This window comes from Eurosta solidaginis, chromosome 1 (assembly GCF_040869045.1).
Source record: "Eurosta solidaginis isolate ZX-2024a chromosome 1, ASM4086904v1, whole genome shotgun sequence".
Classification (NCBI taxonomy): Eukaryota; Metazoa; Arthropoda; class Insecta; order Diptera; family Tephritidae; genus Eurosta; species Eurosta solidaginis.
In genome coordinates, this window is record NC_090319.1 from 243178948 (window position 1) to 243196845 (window position 17898).

Below are 17898 nucleotides of genomic sequence, written 5' to 3' on the forward strand. Positions count from 1 at the left end.
CCACCAAACAGCTATACCAATGGAATTTCGATACAAAGGCAAAAAGCTAAACGCCATGATAGCTGATATATGTTGGTGGCTAAAGATTGCTGAGGAAAGCTTGGACGAGGACGAGACCGAAATTTACGGTGACAAAGGCCTTAACGGCGCACCTAGATTAAGAAAATAATCTTCTTTCAAACAATATGTAAAATCATTTGAAATATGTGTATCTTTTAATAAATTTAGCTCAACAAAACACAAGTTTAACTGCAGTTCTACTGTGCAGTCAAGCTTTATTTGATTTAATTGTACTAAATTTTTATGTAGGGACTGGTTTAGTTGTCGTTTTTACACACATTTAAATCATAGCATAGATGATCGTCATAATTTGTTGGGGAGCACAGTGGACATAAGTACTGTTAAGAGCTCAAAAGTACAAAAACGCAGTGCTTTGATTTGAAATAGCACATTTAATGAAGGTGTATGATTTATTTAATATTGAATAGTTTTACCAGCTAGAAATTGTGTTGGTTAGAATAATTTTTTGGTAAAAAACCGTATTTTTTCGCTTAAACAGCGGTTTTGCCAAATTTTTCTTTAAAGATATGCATATCAAAATAAAGGCCACTTAACCACCTTCACAGCAATACTAAGGTTTTTGATATGTGTAGCGAAAATTCGGAAATATCAGGTTTTTCATATTTTCGCAGTTCTGACTTTTCACCTCGTATAACAACTGTTACACAAAATTTTTCAAAAAAAGAATTCAGCAATTGAAATAAAAGAAAAAGGCGGACCCCGATCACATTTTTAATTTTTTAATTTGCTGAACGCGTTAACAAAAAAAAAAATAAAATTTTCGAATTGTAGATTTCGAACTTCGAAAGCCGATATCTATTTTTTGGGGACTAACTTCGAAAAACGGAGATAGTACTTTTTATACTTAAGCCTCAATCTCCTCAAAAAAGTTGGTTTGGTCCAATACCAGCCGGCTGTTGCACAGTGTAATACCAAAAATTACGACAAAGCCAAACTTTGGTGAGTACCTTTGGTTTGCCATAAAAAATAAAAATTTTAAAAGCTCCCATCTATCCCATTTCAGCTAAACAATTATTAGAGGTATAGGTCAAAATTTCAGGTTTTTTTTTATTTTTGTCGAAAAGTCGTAGATCTCGAAATTCTCTACAAAAAGGGCCGTCATGATTTTTTCTGTGAGTATCACCGTTCTTGACATTTCACAAATGTGACTCTTATACATTGTATATGACATGCACCCTTTTCCACATCAGCTGTGAAATAATGTATTCGGCGCGTTTTTTTAACGTACTTTTCCCAGTAGGCCTATTCCACGAACCACTATTACGTAATTTCAAGCCCCGGTAGTTATTTAATGGCATGCAAATTATTCAGATTGATAATGGTTATTGACTTTAATTGTCACTTTGATTGACATTGATTTCTTTTTTACTTTAATCTGATTCATACTCTTCTTCTTCCTCCTCTTACTGGCTATTCATAAATAGTTCATATGAAGATGCATACGTTGTCTCTTCATCAAATTCACATGAATTATCCTCTGTTGTACCGTAATAAACATTTGAGTAAGCCTGGTTATCTGCTTTATCGTTACAAAATAAACAGCTTTTTTTTAACAAAAGCTGGATTCACTTACTCGTGCTCTAATTCGGGTTGCACTTACTTTTGAAGTACATACAAGCCTGTTCATCTTCACGTTATCATTTGGCTGCGGATATTGAATTTTCCGGATGTATAGTTTTCTGCAATCCACTTGGATTGTATCGGACCTCTTAAACGCTCAGTAAACTTATCACTTCTCACAACACTGGCATCGATAAAGTCTGCATTCCACGACTAACTATAACAGTTTCATCTTCACTCAAAAGAAAATAAAGCAAATATGCGATTTTTTTTTAATATTAGTGAGCAAAAACTCTAAAATAGTAGACGCTTAAAATAAAGCATAACGGCCTAATGGGGAAACCACCAAGTACACTGCCTCACAGATGGTGTGGAAATGTGTGCATATTATATACAATGTGACCTGAAATTGCGACATCTCAAGAACAGTGATACTAATAGAAAAAATTATGACGACCATTTTTGAGAGATTTTCGAGATCCCCAACTTTAGTTTGAGTTATTTTTCGATAAATTTTACCGTGTTCGAGAAAAATTCAGAAACCTGAAATTTTGACTTTTGACCTCGAATAACTTTTTTAGTTCAAATGGGATAGGTGGGGGTTTTAAAGTTTTATTTTTTATGGTAAACGTTTTTTTTTTTGACCGGCCATTTTAAACTAACCTATGGTAAACAAAAGGTCCTCGCCAAAATTTTGCTTTGTCGAAATTTTTGTTATTTTATCACTATTTTTATGACTGAATTGCCCTGACTAACATACATATACACTTCTATGGGATTATTAAAACGCTTCGGTTCAGTAAAGTAAAAGTAACTTAAGTAAAAGTTAGGTATCTTTAAATACAAATAACATATTATCTTTAATCAAGTCTTTATACAGTTTTCCTTAGCTAATGAGAGGAACAATGGACTTTGTAGTACTACAAAAACACGTATAAGCTGTGCATTACGGCTTAGAAGGTTCAACGTGGTCATATAAAATCGTTCCCGAGTTGGTTGAGCTAGAACCTTAATGGTGTTTGTTACCGGAACGTATCGGATCTATATCCGGCAAAGGACCACCAACACCGACAACACTCCCCAAAACCCTCGGGAAGTTTCAACAATAACAGGAGGTGAGGGCCGGACCTAGTTGATTGAGGCTGATCGACTTAGTTGACGCCTGATACATAGTGATATTCAGCTCCTTGTATAATCAAAAAAACATCCATCAACCAATATGGTTGTCCCCCGATTGAAGCACATGCAACCTGATCGATCATGTTGCGGTTGCCTCCAGTGTTTTTGATGTGCGTACTATTCGAGGTTTCAACGTCAACTTGGAGCACAGCTCGTCACTGCCAAAATACGGCGCGAAAGGCAGCTGCTTTTGGAACAACAACAAGAGGAGCTAGTAATTATTGGCGTTCATAAGTGCCGTTTACTCCAAACTGGAAAAAATTGGAAAATAAATAAAAGCGATGTATATGCTGCCATCAATCAAAGAGGCAACGCATATACAAATTGGATACCATGTCACTATAGGATTAAGTGGAACCATTAACACTCTCGACAATGTCATCAGAGAACTCCCCAGCTCTCTTGTCAACAAATGCTACTCTAGACTTAATAAGCAATGGAAAAATAAACCTGTGAAGAATATTTCTCAATAAGGCCCTTATCGTTCCTATCCTGCTAAATGGTGCAGAAGCGCTGACACCATTAGATGAGGATGTTCTCGTGTTTGAGGGAAAAGTTTTACGAACCTTTCGCGTCAGCGATAATAAGTTCCGAAAAACATTTAATGCTGAAATTACCTTATTCCTGCGAATTAATTTATCTGTAAATCAGTACATTCCTAGTATAAGTGAATGAAAGTCACATAATTTGAATTCAATACATATTGAGATATCCTTTTATATTGTGAATTGGTTAATGAGATGGCGAATGCATTTATGAATAAAGTGCTACCCGAAAAAACCTTTTCATTTCCGAAAGCTGGTTTGGATTTATGGGCGTCACAGATACGGGGTTTAGATCCACTATGTACGTGGACATACCATATCTTATTCATAATACCACTTGTACAAAATGAAGCCATCATGTGCATGTACGTACTCAAGTTTAATATAGCCGCCAGTGGACGCTTGGTTGTTGGTGTAGGTAGGTAGGTTGAACTGGCCGGTCCATGAGGACCTCACATAGACTGATTGAGTCCGTAGTGTTACCAGAAGTTTGTTTTAACGACCAAACTGAAAAACCCTATCAAAAACCAGGACCTATGTTATAAAATAACTCCGTCCTCTTGGCAAATACTAGAAGCTTCCTAGGACTTAAGCCACTTGCTGCTTCTAGATCTGACAGCTGTATCACTCCTAATAGCTGGAGTCTTAGCCTGGCAAGTGCAGGGCACGAGCACAGAACGTGCTCGATCGTTTCCTCCTCCAACCCGCACTTCCTACACCTGCTATCACTGACCAAGCCCAATTTAAAGGCATGTGACGCCAGAAGGCAGTGTCCAGTCAGAATACCCGTCATGAGTCTACAGTCCTCTCTTTTTAATGATAGAAGCAACTGTGTTAGTCTCAGGTTGTAAGACCTACACATAATCTTCGACACTTTACAGCCCCGCGCTTGAACCCACGCCTTTTCTGCTTGATCGATCATGTGCACCTCTCGCATTCGCTTAATCTCGCCCAATCTAATTGGGACGTCTACGGAGCAAGCTTCAAGGGATGCGCCCTTTTTAGCTAATTCGTCCGCTTTTTCATTCCCATCTATTCCCATATGCCCTGGGACCCAATATAGATGTATGCTTCTCCCTGTCCCGATTCTCTCCAGAGACTGCTTACACTCTAACACGCATTTAGATGCTGTGCTATGCGAGATTATTGCCTTAATTGCTGCTTGACTGTCAATATAAAAGTTAACACGGTTGCAGCTTAAGCTATTCTCTTCCAGGGTTTCTACTGCTTTGGTTACGGCTAATATTTCCGCTTGGAAAACGCTACAGTAATCCGGCAGCCTGTAGGATCTGCTTAATTCCGGATCAGCGCAGTATACCGCAGACCCTACTCCTTCCACTATTTTGGAACCATCGGTGTACACATGTATCGCCTCGTCCGCCATTTGCGCACCCTTGCGCCAACCGTCCACCTCTATTGTGGCCTTAAGATCTCCCTCAAAGTGCAGGTAGGGAATCATGTAGTCTGTTCGTCTTGTGACTGAGGACGCTATACTACTATGGCCATATGGTCGGCGCTCAAGCTGCCCCGAAGCATCGAGCCTGGTTGCGGTCGTTAACGCTTTGTTCTTTGCTACCAGGTCTACAGGTGGAATGTGCAGAATGGCATACAGTGCAGCCGTCGGGGTTGTTTTCAGGGCTCCCGTAATGCAAAGCATCGATAGTCTGCATACCCCCTCTAATTTTTTGAGGTATGTTGTTTTTTGTGTGGCTTTCCACCAAACAAGAACTCCATAGTATAGAATAGGGCTTACAATCGCTGTAAAAACCCAATGAGAAAGAGAGGGCGATAGGCCCCACGTACACCCCAGTTGTTGGTGTAGCAAAAGAATTACAATTAAATCCACGCATAACAAATGGTGGTTGCATTAATGTTTATAAAACAATTTGGAATTTTTGCATCTCACCGAGGTACGAGGTGCATTAGCTGCCTTTGTCATTTATTAGCCGATTGTATTGCGCATATAAGATTTGGACAAGAAAAGAATGTTACGTAAATGTGAAAATAAACATATTCCATATCAGATATTTAACCGCTAAAAAGTGCCAAAAATCAATTAATTATATTCTCTGATGATATACATCCACGTGGGTAACGGCAACCACTTTACTTCTATGATACAATTGCTATTGCTGATAAATTTGGTAATATGAGTATACAGCGTTTGCCGAACTCAGTGAGGGATGATGTCGATGAAGATCCAACTGGTACTAAATCTCTCTAGGATCGTGGCTTATTATCTGGCGCTTCACAAAAGTCTGAAAATATTGCATAATTTCTTGTCGGTGAAGTAATAATGTCGCTTCAAAGAATACATTAATACCCGTTGGCTGTGAGGCGTTGATCTATGCAACACTAAGTGGTACTGTTGGTGCTTTTGTGCCATTTACTAGTCGTGAAGATTTTGATTTTTTACTATATTTGGAAATGCATATGTGTAATGAAAATGCGCCACTATGTGGTCGTGATCATTTGAGTTATAGAAGTTCATATTGTACGGTAAAAAACGTATTGGATGGGGATTTATGTGAACAATACTTGTCCGTTGAAAAAAAAAGTATTGCAAGTGACATGTTTAGAACACCGAATCAAATATATAAAATAATGGAGGATATACGTAAACGATTTTAGGTGTTTAAATAATTCGTAGCGCGTGACTTCAAAAGGAAAATAAAGTTTAAGATAAAGCTAAGGAGCTATTTTTAAGCTTCATCATTTATGCGAATATTTATTGATTGGCGTTTATTAGTTTAATTGCCTCTATCAGGTATATTTTATGTCTAAGGAACCTGTTGAGATCACAAAAAGATCTCAGCGGTATTTTGTAAATTTTTTATTGAAAAACAATCACACACGAGTGCCCATTTCAAGATAAATTAAGCTAGTATAGCATATTTAGATCTTATGTTGGCTTAGTATTTAATTTAGTTTTATATGTAACATATAATAATTAAAGTTAATAGTGTAAAAAAAAGTGTTTAGCCATAACTCCTCATCTAACTAGACACCTAGTTGCTGACTATAGTATTCCGGAATGCGTCCTTTGGCGGACCCCAAACATCCTTTTCATTGATTGTATATATTTCTGCATGAGCGAATTTAATAACCACATATAAATTCAGGTCTAACGTTCGATTTTGTTCTATCAGACTCAGTCTTTTATATTTATATTTATATTTATTTATTTAATCAACAAATAAGTTGTTTATAGACTGTTAATATACAAAACTTCAAGTTTACATAGCTTATATAAAAAGTATAGTTAACTTTATGACAAGTATCTGATTATGTAAATTTACTACAACTAAAATCAAACGCCAAGGCATAGGAATAAGCATTAAATTGAGAAAGTGTCCTCCTAAGGGGGCCATTCATTGCATAAACCGTTCTAGCAAAACCCATATAAAACAAATCGTTACAAGGAAGGATACGACAGGTTACATTAAAACGAATTTTCATGAGGTAAGAACAGTCAATTGAGCCCGAAACGATATCAAAGACAACACACATTGACAACAGAGTTCGCCTGGAGTCTAGTGACATAAGATTTATCAGTAAACAGCGAGAGTGATATGATGGTACAGGGTCTACAAAGTTCATCGACCGCAACGCAAAGCGCACAAAACCTCTCTGAATAGACTCCAACCTCTTGATATAAACAGCATGAAAAGGTCTCCAAACAAATACCGCATACTCCAACCTCGATCTAACTAAAGATGTGTACAATAGTTTGAGAGTATAAGGATCTGAAAATGATGCGCAGTTACGGCGGATAAAAGCCAACAAAGCGTAAGCTTTAGAAACTATATAGCTTATGTGAGTGGTAAAAGTCAGCTTGGTATCAAAATACACACCCAAATCTTTAACTTCATTTGACTTTTTTAATTGAACGTCTTGGATACTATACGATGTAGGAACTAAACCAGAACCTTTAGCATAAGTGGTAAAATGACTCTTATCAATATTTAGGAATAGAAGATTACGGACACACCAATGGTATAAGTTTCTAAACTCATTTTGTAAGAAAAAATCAGTATAGACCGCGTCGATTTGGTAGCCCTTTTGAAAGGAATCCAAACAGTCTTCCGTAAAAACAGCCAGATTAGTTATGGTAGATCTACCCGCAACGAACCCGTGCTGCTGAGGACATAGTAGATGTTTCACGGAGAAGTAAATTTTATTCTTAACTATGCACTCAAATAGCTTTGACACAGTGGTAAGTTTGGATATCGGCCTATAATTTTCGATATCTTTTTTGTTACCACCTTTAAGGATAGGCGTAATAAAATTAAATTTTCATGCATCAATAAAAACTCCGGCAGATAGTGACTTATTAAATATGTGCCTTAAAGGAACATTCAAAGATGAACAACTTTTCAACAGGACAGCCGAGAGGCCATCTGCGTCGGTTGTGGTTGACATTTTTAGCTGTTCAATACCATTAGCTATGTCCAAGTCAGTCAAGTAAAGCTTCCCGAAATTGATGGATGTATCTACAATTGGCAGATATTCAAACGAAACCCCACTCAGCGAATAAGTCAGCTGCTTCCGAAATTGAGTTGGCCGAAACACCTCTAAGGTGGACCGATGTCGGAATACCCGAACAGTTCTTTTTCGACTTAATGTAGCTCCAAAAAAATTTAGGGTTACATTTAATATTGTTTTCAACACTATGAATATACCGCCGATACAAAAATCTATTGAGCTTATTAAATTCAACTCTTTTGCTAGTTTTCTCATGAGTTTGGGTCTGTCATCTTGTTGAGGCATTCATAGAAATAGTAAGTTAAACTCTGTATATCAAAACATGATTTCTCTTCAAGAAATTCTGATATGAGGTATGCACTGTAGAGCAACTAACTAATTATCCATTTTTCGACATAACAAAAAAGTTTGCAACCGCTGCGATCAAGGGAATTATTATCCAAAATGGAAAGCATTCCTTAAGAAATCTGGAATCCTAACTTTAAGACACTATTAACGATCTTTTCCGCATTCATTAGTGCACTTGTTGTTAAAATGGAATGATAAATGTCGTATCTGACTCTAAAAACCCCTTTGCTGACTATTTTCATACCATACTTCTTCTAAAGTTTAATGAGCTTCTTACATGCGAGTGAGAAAAGTGTTTTCATTATTAATACATTTGAAATTTTATGAAAAGACTTTACTAACTTAAACAATTGCTAACTTTTGATCTGGCTATGCTCGTTATACCCACATTTTTCATTAAAATTTCTGGAGAACATGTGTAGATATTGCAGAAATTTGAACTTAAAAGCCACTATAACTTTGTATCTATTTGCAATTTTAAAAGTATTTTTCCATGAATGAATTCGTATTTTCAATGCGAGCTCGAAACAAAATGTGGATACTAACATCCTTTATTAGGATAGGAATATCACTTTTTTAACTTGTGCAATCTTTGAAATTAAAAAACAAAAAATTGGGAAAGTCTTCGTTACTGCATTGCTTACGCTTACGTAAAGGCGAACCGTTTCAGTTTAAACAAATTTAATAATATGAAGATTGAAATTGCACATTTCAATGAATATTCATATGCAAACAACATCTGTAAATTAATTTGTTTTTTTGTTTCATGAAATCGAAGTACAAACTAACTTAATTTAAATTTTACTTCATTTATGTATATTGTTAAGTTTTTTTTAATGAAAATTCATGATAAACTTTAACCTCCTTTTAGTCATAAAAAATCAGTTTTATTTCTGATAAAGTTTTGGCAACATTGTTGGCGGTCCTTGATATAATTTTCAATGGGATACCTGTGCATTAAAGCTGTAAATTGCTTCGTTCCTATATATATTTTGACTATAAATAAGAGCCCTATATTTACACAATTTTGCTCGTAGTCCTTTTGCATATTTTATTCAATGAGTATTGAGGAACGTATCCATACTACGTGACCCATTTAACGAAAAGAAACCAATGGGTTATCTTTATAGAAATGTAAAAATTACTTTTCTCTATGTTTCGAAAACTTTACAGACATATGTATTAAAAAATTGAAATTTGGAGAGGGTGTGAAAATTTTAGCAGAATTAATAGTATCAAAGAGTATAGTGAAGAAAAACAGTAAAAGAAGGCCCATAAAAAAGAAAATCGAAAATTTGTTTACGCAATTTTCTGGGCGAACGGGGACAGCCTTTATTAATACGGCCCATTATCTCAATTTTCAAAAAAGCTTTGGAAGGAATAACAAGCGGTAATTTTAAGGAAAATACTTTCACTTCAAACTGGTGCATGTAATTTTTTAGATGGAAATAGGTTTTTTTGCGAACTTGGGTCGTAAAAGTATCTAAAACCCTAAGTTCTAACAGATGGCTGCTAAAATTCATTGTATTAAAAAAAGATAAATATAATGTTTCATACATTAAAGCAACTATTTATTTTGTAGGACTTAATCAAACTTGGACATTCATAGTACTATTGTTATACTATTTCTATAAAGTTATTTTTATACCAGATCAGTTAAATAAAATTAATAGATTTCAGGTGGACAGTTTAAGGTCCTTTCGATTTATTTGAGAGATCAAACATTTAGCTTTCGAAATTTCAATATATACAAGAAGAATAGTCTTTTATTTATTATCTATCCTCGTACAAACAGACGATTATTTAGGTATTCATTCTCACACTGTATGAGAAAATATTTGTGGCAATTTGATAAAACAACCTATGTCGAGTTATGATAATAGTTATAAATTGACCCATAACTAAACAGATATCAGGAGAATGTCATTGCGATATCCAATATTTCGAGGCAGCCATTTGGAACTAGGGTTATGAAGAAATAATATTAGGGGACATGTAGTAAAAAACCGTTAAGAAGCCAAAATATCGCTTTTATCTTAACTCGAGATAGGTTGTTTATTCACATTTTCACATGTATTGGTTTTTTCCGTCCGCCTGAGTTAATCAGAAGCTCTTGTTTTAATAAATGAATTGTAGCAAATAGAAATCTGATTAAAGTTTAATTAGAAGGCTAAATTTTAAAATGCTGTTAATCAGATACACACACACTTCGAAATAAAAAAAAAAAAGAACGAAAATTAAATACAAAAACGGCCAAAAAATTGCTCCTTGCAGCAACTTACAATATTTTCAACACATAAATATGTAGATATATATCATAGTGTTTTAAATGTAATTAAACATTTTTTGTTATAATTTTCCCCTAAAGTTCAAATATAAACATGAGCATAATAGGTTCATGACATGGATCGTAACAGTTATGAATATTTTTGATGTTTATCACAAGGAAAGTGATTTGGACATTTGACTAGATTAATGAACCTATATGTATTTAGGCTCGCTGATACTAATCATAGGATTTTTTGTCAAATGTTTCGAGGAGGAGTTCGAAGTGTGTAATTGTATTCGAACTCTGAGAATATTATAAGAATTATATGGGAAGCGGCTTTTATTGGCTTCGCCTGTGTGGATTAATATGCTTAAATACAAGCGCAGAGCTGAAAGCGATTTTCGCATTTTTGTATGACTGCGCATTTTTTTTTAGCGTAACTTAAGCTGTATTTCGTTGCTAACTAGTAGAATTAAAACAATAGCTAGCTTACCGAATTTTCCATGCAATATAAACAATAAAAAGTAATCGAGTTGAGTTGGCTAAGCGCTTTCAGTTGAAACCGCTTAGGTAATTGTCGACCTGATTGATAGTGTTGTATAGTTTTGCATATTCAAAAATGAACATACGAATGTGCAGATAAACAAAAATAACAAAATAACAGCGTGGCGGCAGGGTGACATACATACAAACAAACACACGCATTTCATGTATATTGTTTTTGCAATTCTCTGGTTGAGTGTCAAAAAACTACTGCGATAGAAGTAGAAATGTCATAGCAGCTAAAAAAAGTAACAATTAGCTGATAAACTTCCCCCATCTGTATGGTTTTGGCATAATGAAACTGTTTAGCTAGTTAAAGGGTTTTTTTCAAGTTCGCTTGGAAAAAAACACCTTTACTTACTGAAATGGCGCTTAACCCTCTAAACGGTTATGGCCGTCCAACAAGGCGAGCCAGTCGCTTCTTTGCTCTGCTAACTGAAGGTCACACCAAGGGAATATAAATCGTTTTCCACCTGGTCCTTCCAGTGGAGTGGGGGCCGTCCTCTTCCTTAGTAGAGGTTTCCGCTGATCACTTTATCGCGTGGCGGCCGCCGGTGTTCTTACTTTAAAAACTTAATTTTTCTATTTAAAAAAATAATATTCAGGAAAGGTTATGTTGATATGTATTTAAGGAAATAGGTAAACATTTTGTGCCATTTGGGAAAGATCCGGGGTTTTCGCCTCAATTTTCGGGGATATTTCAAAAAATTTCAGGAGTAGCTTCTTGCGGAGGGACTGTCTTTCGTTCACTTAATCCAGGGAGGCTTCCAATCTAACCCCGGTCTTAGAGCCCAGTACTTCTGTGTCTGCCGAAAAAATAGAAATACTTGAAATAGTCGCACTTTTGTTTGTATATCTCGTGCAAAGCGTACGTCGTCGACACGATTTCTTTAAATCACTTGTGGCTCCTTGATGGTCATGCACAAAGTCGACTTACGGTTGATATTAATGGTTTCCCAATAGTCATGACTCTCTTGGCACAGTTTAACGATTAGCATCAACGCTGGCCTATTGTTGATCGAGTCAAAGGACACCCCTAGTTTTTTCGGCCCTCGAAATCATAAGCAGTTCAAGGTGATATCATTAAATTAATTTAATTTAAATTTTACAAGGACCCTGGACAAAATTTTGAAAATATAGATCAAAAATATGCAGACGTTTGTGTTCGAAACATTGATATTTTAGAATATTTTAGAATGATAGTCGACCGATTTTAAGTTGAAAAATGTTAAATTTATATGCTAAGTCCGAACTGTTGTTTTCCGGCCTTTTGATACAAGAGTTCATTATGAATAACCGCGTAGCTTCAGTTTTCAGACTAGTTCGGCAGTCCACTACGTTAGGGTAGTAGCACACACTCGGTCAATTGTTTGACTGTCTTGGGGAAGCTTTTGCTTCACCACTTTGAGCGTTCTTGCGAAGGACAAAGCCTCACCTGTTAAATATATGTGCCTACGTATTCACATTTGTAAAAGGAGCCGTAACGTGTAGGTGATATTTAAACTTGGTTGATAGGCTATAATCAATGTGATTCATTTTAGGGACTAGTTGGTATAGGACCGCCAACTTTAGGAAATGTCTAATCGGAAGACTTGGGTATTAATGATGATTAATGATGAAGTGTGAAAATCAAAATTAATATTTCAGACGGTATTTTAAAGTTTCGCAAATAAACAACAGATGTTTGAATATAGGGCCAAGTGATTTTTCAAACCTATCTCTACCGACTTTAGTATGAAATGAGAATCATTTCAAAGGAGTGTTTAAACCCCCGCTTCTCCTTTTAGCCAATCGGGATATAGAATTTTGGAAAAAATCGGCACTTTTTTCGGGTAATTTGCTTTTTTAACAACTTGAGAATGATTTGAAAACCTGTTCGACTTGGGTCATTTTGATTGAGTTAATTGTTCTTTGTTAATTTTTTTTAAACAATTATGCAAAGTGACCATTTAAATTTCTTATATAACTTTTATTTTAGTGTTTTGTTTTAATAACCTGGGGAATTGGGTGATGCAAAATCTGTGTTTAGCTGTCATTAGATAACTTTTTAACGGTTAGAAAGAGTTAAATTTCGCAATTGAATTCTCTTAACTGGTAGTGATGCGCATCCGTTGATACCCCTTTCGAACATATCGGACCAATTTTCGACATGAACAACAAATAAATGGCCTAGACAGTTCTAAATGAGTAGAAAATATAGTAACGCGCCAAACGCCGCCGCGCCTATATTTTTGACTTTCGCCGCGTTTTAATTCGCTGGACTATGGTGATGTCTCCGCAAGCTTGTCCAGCTCATCATTAAATTTTCTACGGTACTCGCAATCGCCAACGGTTAGAGGTCCGTAAATATTTTGAAGAACTTTTCTCTCGAACACCGCAGAGCCGCTTCATCTTATGTTGTCATGGTCAATGCTTCTTCACCATATAGCAGGATGGCAGTCACTTGGAGCGAGGACCTTACTCTTTATTTACCTACCTAGTCTAAAGTAGCATTTATTGGAAAGAGTGATTCTTCGTTGGACTTCAGAGCGTATGTTGATGTTTGTGTTATTGCTGTCCTCATTTACCATCAAACCCATCTCTACCGCTTCTTTTTCCAGTTTGGAGTAAGCAGAACTTACTCATCAGAGTACGCCAGTAATTGCACGCGTTTATAGAATATTGTTCCAGAGCGGTTAAGTTCTGCAGGTAGTATTATTTTCTCCAGCATCAAATTAAAGAAACCGCACGTAAGGAAGTCACCCTGTCTGAAACCTCGTTTAGTTTCGAACGGCTCAGAGAGGTTCTTCCTACTTCTAAATGAACTGATGCCGTTGCTTCACCTTATTTTTCAACGTATCCATATTGTAAATAAGGTCGCCGATGATTTGGTCGTGACTATGTCAAGACTGGAGAGTTCAGAGAGGTAGCTGTATATTTTATTACAAAGCTCATCAATGTGTGGGCCTGGACCTGTGTCCATTATTATGCAGTCATTGGCGTAGGATACAATGTTGACTCCTTCTGGTGGCGAAGGTAGATGTTACTTTCCTGAATTGCACCGATGCTTGCCGACCATACAGATAATTTGCGGTCAACCTTTGAAGACTTGGAGGAAGGGAGGACCCTTTACTCCCTTACACGTGACACACTGGCAAGAGTGTGATCGTCCTTAAAAATTCTTTTCCGGCACACGCAGCAAAACCATTTCTGTGGAACGGATCAGGTACTGGCCCAGGATTGGGCCCGATACCTTCCCGGAGCAGGAGAATATGGCGCAGTACCACTGCAAGGATCTGCTGGGAAGATGAAATGTTATGTTATGTTCCGGTACACAAATGTTATGGTTCGAAGGTACAGCACGCTACTGTAATCCAGAGCACGTAGGTTCCGATCCTTGCTACCTTTCACAAAATTTTTACTTTTTTTATCTGCAAGTGGAGACTTCTCTGGTTTAAAACTGAAATCCAGTTCTGCGCACTCACTTTGCGAAGACCGGTACAATCTCAATTTGAAACCAATTTTGGTTTGGTCTTATATGAAGCACAAAAACTTTCAGATCCAGGCTCAAGCTTTTAGTCGTGCACAAATTAGGGATATATTAATTTTTCAACCCATGTTAATTGGCCACCAGATGTTATTAAGTCTTGCTTTTTGGTATATAACGTTCAGAAGTAAAACCATTCTACAAATTGGAGATATGAAATATTCGGAAAGTCTACCCTATGTTATTTAACAAAATTTTGTGAAAATTGAAAGGCAGTAGTTTTTACAAATAAAATTAAACGAAACAATACTGCTTATAGTTTTACTCCTTTATTTATAAAGAGGCTTACAAAGCTCTTATAATTGGAAATTCATATGGAAATGTCATCTAAAACTTTTATGAGTTTGCACTGGAACCAAAAGTTCCACAATTTTCTTGTTTTCAGAGTTTTGGAAGCGAATTTCAATTTTGATTTTGAATTTCAACAATTTTGAAATTTTAGGCTTATTGCTTAGAATACGAACTAATTAAAAAAACATAGGAGTTAATTGACAAGTTTCTAATTAAGAGTAAACTCACTTTTAACCGTGTATTGTAAATAAACTTCCCAAAGAAAATTGACTAACTTTTGCCAGCTTAGTTTATGAAAAATAAAAAATACCTCAACCCTGGTACTAATCGCTGGATTCTCATAACAAATCCCGAAAAGTCCGGGACTCCAAAAATTAAAAATTTGGAATGCTTAATAGTGATGGTCAGAACCCGAAGCATTGATATCGCTCTCTGAAATTTCGACAACCCTAATCCAATAGCACATCTAAGTTACCCAGCATTTGCACATGTTTATCCTTATTCACAATTTGTATTTAAAGTTTCATGCCCTTTTTATTTAAAATATATTTTCGTACTCATCGAAATAAGAAAACAACTAAATTTCAGTTACACACTTTTGACTATGATAATTGAATAATTCATCAATGTTCATCAGTGAGTGAAAAATTCTTAGAAATAGGATAAAGACTATTAATTATATAAAAATAGTTAGCCAATGGGAAAGTGATATGCACATGTGCACTTTCGAAACTCGAACAAAGGAAAAAAAATTGACGGAAGATTGACAGCAAAGTATGTATAATGAGGTTTTTGTGTCAATATCAGGTTGTGCCTCTTCGCCTGCCTACGGTGCTTATTAAGCAATCCATCAAATGCTCAATTGAATACTTCATTTCTATCGGAAAGATAATTAGTCTGATGGTACATGACCAATCAGTGCAGCGGAGGTTGTGAAAAGAGTGATATAGAATAAATATATGTAAAGACTAAAAATTAATATTGAGACAATTGGGAAACGGTCTATTCGAAAATTAACTTAATCTTTTGTACAAAGGGACACTCATGTTCCGTATTTTTTAAGTGGGGGGTCTAATTTTTTCGGTAGCCACTATCAACTTTATCGGTCGAAGTGCGAATTGTTTTTATTGCTAATCGATCCATCGGTATATTCGTCAGCCTATTTTTCCATATGGGGTCATTATTTAGAGATGTTTAGTTTAATGTATTTTAACACACTACTTCTTTCGAACGCGACTAATACTACTGTAAACATTTTTTTTTTCCAAATTTTTCCAAATGAAAATGTAATTCCGTAATAATTCAATACTTAACGGGATATTTCCGTCGTTTATAAAGCTACAATGCCAAAATTTTATATGAGCAACTTCGTAAAATTTACTTAAAAACTGTATTTAACTATCTTGAAAAAAAAAAGCGCTTAGCCTACTAAGACCGCTCGAATCTCTTGAAAATCTTTGCATCAAACACGGTTGAAGATTTTGTGATTTTATTTATAACCATCTTTCCTTCTCAAAATTGGTTGATTACCGCGCCCCCTTTCCATTTAAAAATTAACAATACAAATTCGAGATCTGTAGTATCTACCGCTTTTTTCCATGTATTTGTTCATTTACATAGCAATTTCAGATATTAAATACGGCAATCGTCTTCGCTGTTTCCTTTTTCAATAATTTCTTTTGTTGTTGCTATAGAAAACTTCTGATAGTTAATTGGAAAACTTTCTACTTTTTCTAGGGATTATAGGCAGAGAGAATAGTACTAATTTGTCGATTTTGTTGTTTGGAAGGTCCGCCTTGTGTAAATACGCAACTCCAAAACAGAAGTTGCAAAAAAACTTTTTGTGAGTAAACAGCGACTAAAAATTGCATTTACTGTGGATGGATACATCATTTAAAAAAAAAATCACTGGAACCCTGGTGCGAACTCAGATTCTTGATCAAGTAAGCCAATTGTTAGCGCAAAAAAAAATGTCATTTATCAGAATCTAAATTGTTACTAACAAATCTAAAATTTTATAATTCAAATAAAAATAAATCAAATAAAAAATGTTTAAAGTAAAGAGCTTGATAGGGGCAGTTTTTTTTTTGGTAATTTCACGCATATACAATGTAAATCTAGCGTTAAAATTAGTCACGTATCTGTTTTTTTTTTTTTTAATTTATTAATGGAAAGTATTTCATGAGATGTTCACTCTGAGTTGCTCTATTTGTTTTTGGCAGCTGATCTATTCTTTTCTGATCGGAACTTATCGGCATTAGTTTCGGGTTCGGTAAACATACCTAATCCCTGGCAGCATTTTCTATCACTCAAGTCACTAATTCGATACGACATTTCTGAAGAATTGATCACCGGAGATATTCCCTTATCTCAAATCAGCTGTTGGGAAGAACTGTTCACCCCGAAGCTTAACGTCATTTAGATATGAAAGCGATTCAGTATTTAGGAACTATTTCAATAGGACGTAAAGTGTCGAGGAAGATTGTATTTTTGTATCGAGAAAGCTGAAATTGGCAAAGAAGATGGATACATATGTATGTGAGAAAATCTTGCGAAAGAAGTCGACAGAAACCAAGTTTGCCGTTTGGGAGACAGAGAGTGAAGCCATCACCAACCACAGACTGACAGTAGAATCAGGTGTTCCAATAAAGCGAGTTAGCTCGTGCCTCATAGAGAAGAATAGTGAATTTTGCTCCAATTTTTTAATATTTAAAAAAAAAATCTTTGTTTTGGGCGATGCATCACAACCACGTTTTTATTCAAGTTCAGGAAATGATTATTGAAATAAAATAAAATTATTAATGTTCCTCTCTGCCGAATTTTATTACGATAGGTTTAACGACTTTTGATTTATGATTAATAATATTTGTAAAATTGATTTTATCACAAGTGGGTGGTGGCCACATCCATTTTAAAAATTTTTTTATCAAGAGTCTCAGTATCAGTTCACACGTCAAATTTCAACATTCTAGGTGTATTATTTATAAAATAATAATGTTTTTTGTGTTTTCCATAATGTTATATATATAAAAAGTGGGCGTGGTTATCATCCGATTTCGCTCAGTCTCAAT

General features: G+C 35.5%; 1 pseudogene; it reads left to right on the top strand.

Moving 5' to 3' along the window:
* Positions 1–2901: 2901 nt before the first annotated feature.
* Positions 2902–5996, top strand: LOC137240255 (splicing factor 3B subunit 3-like; annotated as a pseudogene).
* The last annotated feature ends 11902 nt before the right edge of the window (positions 5997–17898 follow it).